This window comes from Triticum aestivum, chromosome 1B (assembly GCF_018294505.1).
Source record: "Triticum aestivum cultivar Chinese Spring chromosome 1B, IWGSC CS RefSeq v2.1, whole genome shotgun sequence".
Taxonomy (NCBI): Eukaryota; Viridiplantae; Streptophyta; class Magnoliopsida; order Poales; family Poaceae; genus Triticum; species Triticum aestivum.
Window position 1 is genome coordinate 140,089,071 of NC_057795.1, and position 4,586 is coordinate 140,093,656.

At 44.7% G+C, this 4,586-nt stretch overlaps 1 non-coding gene across 1 annotated transcript; it reads left to right on the plus strand.

Moving 5' to 3' along the window:
- The first annotated feature begins 2,386 nt into the window (after positions 1-2,386).
- TRNAK-UUU (transfer RNA lysine (anticodon UUU)) lies at positions 2,387-2,459 on the plus strand. Its single transcript has one exon. It is a non-coding gene; the product is annotated as a tRNA-Lys (tRNA).
- The last annotated feature ends 2,127 nt before the right edge of the window (positions 2,460-4,586 follow it).

Here is a 4,586-nt window from a genome sequence, read left to right on the forward strand (position 1 = left end):
CAATTTCGTAGTAGGAGACAGACTCAAAGTCAATAGATTCCTGTCCTTTTCTATAGAAATAGGCTTGGTCAAGTGCTTAAAAAAGAGGTGACCCGAATGATTTCAATGAATTGCTATTTGGTCAGATTGGAACAATTGGATTCGAAAGGAAAGAAAGACTGTGAACGAAGAGGGTCGCCCATGATCGATTGGATTCAGCAAATAAAGTAGAGGGCCCGCCCGTGTCACCACCAGTCCACTGAACCAGCTGTAGATCGCTAACTCTCTTTTCGACGCCCGGAACTTATGTACGAGTTAAGAATGAATTGTTCCCGAGTAGAGAGGGTAGGATAAGGATTCAGTAAGAAGGAGAGTCTACTTATGGAAATGCCATCCTCTCTTTCCTCAGTAACGAAGTGACTAGATACCCCGACTTTTTATTCCAGTTCCATTCTTACTGGTGCAGGAGTCCAAAGTGCATCTTCCAACTCCCTAACTGCGTCTTCCATGAAGTTCGGGAGACCCCTCACGTGCCGCTGCCCATGAGACTCGCCTTTGTACACTTTGCGCACCGCTTCGACTAGACCCCGCTACTACCTCGTATCCAGATACCTGCGATCTAGCTCATTCTTTTTTAAGCCCTGCAAGCCTAATAGAACCTTGTTTCCTGGGCCAAGTCAGCCTATAAGTAAGTAGGGCTGAAGACAATTTGTTTGTTAGTTTTTCAATCTTCTTCCTTCTATGCTTAGAGTAAGTGGAAATGACCTCCTTGATCAGCAAGTAAGCGAGCGGTAGTTCAGTCTCCGACAAATGAGGCCGAATAGCCCCAGGTGTCCTTTTCCTTCTAAACTAGCTGCTCTCACTTGACTCTTCTAGTGAGCAAGCAAACTGGTCGGGGAACAGGGTCGGATCAAAGTAAGGAATGGGAATAGCACTCACTCGTTGAAGGTAAGCCAGAAACAGGGGTTGTCCTCTCCCTTACTTAAGTCCTAGTCCATATTTTCGTGCCCCAAAGGGGAAGTCAAGCAATAATGAGGGAACTTGACCCACACCTAACGAAAGAGTTTGGTTGCTCGAAGGAAGTAGAAGCAAAACCTGTTTTCTTTCTGTCCCAACCTCCAAGGGTTCCTCCCTGTATGACATAGTCCATTGGATTGGGGTAATGGTACGCACCTATGTTTGGTGTCCCCTCTCTCACTTCCTCATCAGATCCTGGTCCCAAAGGGCAATACATTGAGTCGGAAAGATGGGGGGCTTCCGTAAATTCCATTCTGTAGCTGAACTAGCCCCTAGACCATCTCTCATAGTGGGAGAATCAGAGTCAAGTTAGGCGCAAAAGAGGGGGTTGACATCATTCGTCGTGATTGGATCAATCAGACTCCCCCACAGGAAATGCCAAGGGGCGCCCTTTCTCATTATCATCTACCGCCCATTTCTTCATCATCTACTGCCGCCTTAAGTGCATAAAGTAGGCTCAGCTTCTTAGGTTTCTAAATATCTTGTAGTAGCCGAAGGTAGTCCAGTCCGCTTGTTAGATTGAATTGAATCTTATATAACCTACGTAGCTAAAGAGAAAATCATAATAGTCTAAGTGGACCTCTCAAAGTTATAAATAAGTAGACATTAGTCTTACTGGTTCGGTCTTTTTCTTTTTTTGTTATGATGCCCACATTTCATACTTCTCAATTCTTATTTATTCAAGGGTTCGTATGTACTGAGTGACTCTAGGTCTATTCAGATGCATCTTCAAGATAGCTTTATTCGGCCTTTGTATGACCGTCTTCCCTTCCTGTCTATCTCCTTCGGTCAGGTAGTTCTGCTTCCGATGCCGGAGGAGCAGGGTGGGATAGAAGGGTAGTTTCTGAGTTCGAGATGTCTGAGCTTGGAGGTTCCACTTCTCTAATGTGATAATAAAGCAACAAGCAACGCCGCTCCCGTGCACTCGTCCCTTGCTTGTTCTTGAGCGCTAGTCATTCATCCCTAGCTGGGTTCTTGGGATATCTTGATTCTCTTTATGATGATGTAAGGGTCGGCAACAACGAATAAGGAATCGATCGGAAGTTCGCGCCAATCGATCTTCTGTAGGAGTAGGAGGTAGCGCGAATCCCCTCTTTCTTCGTTTAGAAGAGTGCTGGACCTCCACAATGTCAAACCATAGAACACAGCTCCTTTCGGTCGAACCCTAGGAAAGACGACTTTACCTTTTTCGTAGATAGTCTGAGTTCGAGCTACTGTAGTCTCCCCCGTTGACCTTCTTTTTTAGATGGAATCCTCAATGAGTGGAAAGGACTCCCAGATTTGCTCCACAGCACTATACCATACAGAGCCGCGCCCTTGTGATATGATAAGAAGAAAAGGGGCCAGGCCGCCCTCTTTTCTTTTCCGCACCAAGCCTTCTTGTAAAATCGGGTGTATAGCTCAGTTGGTAGAGCATTGGGCTTTTAACCTAATGGTCGCAGGTTCAAGTCGTGCTATACCCAAAACAAAAAAAACCACTCTTGTATTCGTAAGGATGCATAGTAGCCTTCAAAGAGCACTCTTTGGCCTTGAGAAAAGCCCATTTCTCATCAACATCTCGACTTCGCTCGTTGTTTGAGGTCAGTATAGAGGAGATCAGATCTGTCCCGGGAATCGAAGGATACAGAAATATGGAATCGAGCACAGATTATAGGAAACAAGCAAACATAACAGGTTGGATCCCATCTTTAACTGCACAGAGCAGCAGCCTACTATTGATTGATGATCTTACCTGCCTGAGAGTCGAGGAACAGCAGATGAGATAGCCGAAAGGGGGGACCCTGGGTAATAGGTTTCCTTTTCCGGTTTAGGCTTGAGAGAAATCAGGAACTGAACTGAGCACTCCACAAGTATGGATTGGATTGTTTCATTCTGATACCAACTTTCATGCTGGAAGATAAGGTTGCCATACTGGGAAAGGGGGAAAGGAAATAGGATCCCCTCTCTTCTCTACAGGAATGAACTTCTCCTCGCCGACCACTTGCACTATACTTAGGTTAGGCGCAATAGGTGACTTAGGTTGGGTTGTCTGGATCAATCCTACAACGAATAGCTCTCTTTCATTTTAATGGAACACTCACTAGATTCTGCTAAATAAGGATAACTGCAAAGATAAGCCGGGTCATCCGAAAATCAAGGAAATATTTCCTTGATTTTCTGCATGGCATATTTCCTATCATTTCACAACCTACTTTTTTTCTTAGTTAGATACTATAGCACCTTCCCTTCATGGGGAGATGTTTATATACCATCTAAATTCATTCATTCATTCATTACTTACTTGCTCTTCTTTCCCAGTGATCGGAATAGGGATTTCCATGGATTGTAGGCCCTCGATTGTAATGATGGTATCAATGAAAGATGAAATAACATAATACTATTTAAAGCAATGGTTGATAGAGCAAGGTCTAACCTTGATTGGGTAGACCGAGAAGCAAACCACTAAGCAACTTGATTGCAGCCCCGAGAAAACAAGCAGTTCAGAAAAGCAAGTCAGGAATACGGTGGCGATGCAGCAACGATACGCATTCCCGCAAGGGGTAGTGAAAAGCCATTAGGGGGAAGAGATAGGTTTCTTATTCTAAGCCAAATTACTAAACCATAAGGAGATTACCATTATGAGATGACACTTGAGAGGGCACTTTAAAGTGATTGAACCCACTTTCCATGTTAGTTTAAGCAACAATATCGCTAGGGACCAAAGTAGTGAAAATGGCAGCTCCATTTTCCAAAACTTTCTGTCTCATAAGACTGTGAAACCACACAATTTGACATTCCCCTTGGGAAATAGGGAAAAACAGGCCCCGGATTCCGATAACTTATGTCTCGCCTAGTGGAAAAGTACACAATTGACTAAGAAGATTGGAAGGTGGTAGGAAAATACTCATCGGGTCTTTCGTTCCAACAGTCATGATATAGCTTCTAGCTTTGACCGCTCTTAAGGTGCCCGCACTCTTGGCTTGAATCGCCGACTTGTGTTTCGGTTTAACCGAAAAGCAAAATCCTATCATTTCACTACTCGACAGAGGCTCCTCATTCATCCATCAGATAGGACGCCCCATCTATGGACCAAGAGAACGAGATATTGACTTTTTTTACATCTATAACTACATTCTCACATTTCTTTTTTGATCTCATGACTTTTTATGCGATCGGAAAACGAATGAGATCAGAAAGATAGGCGGATGACTTGACCATAAGGTCGGATGTTTCTGTGAGCAATAAGCAGCGGATCTCCCCTTTTTAGGGGAAAGCTAGTGCCCTTTTGGCGTGTTAATTCTTTCGACGGGGCGGCCTTCTTCGTTCGGTAGATCCGGTCGAGGTGGTTTTCGTTTACCAGCGCGTAGGTGGTCTAAGTTCCTATGACTGAGTCTTTCTGGCCCCTGTGAACATATTTTCTTAATGTATTAAAAAGGGCCTCTCTAACCGGTGAAAAGTGGTAGGTGTCCACTAACGGCTATTCCTGGCTCGGCTCCGATAACGCAATTCCGGGAGGAGTCGGTAGTTGGGCACTGGATCCCTTCGGACCTGGAGAACGTGTGACACTAGGTCGGGGTTTGGTGAACCAACATGTCGCTCCTTTAGTTGAA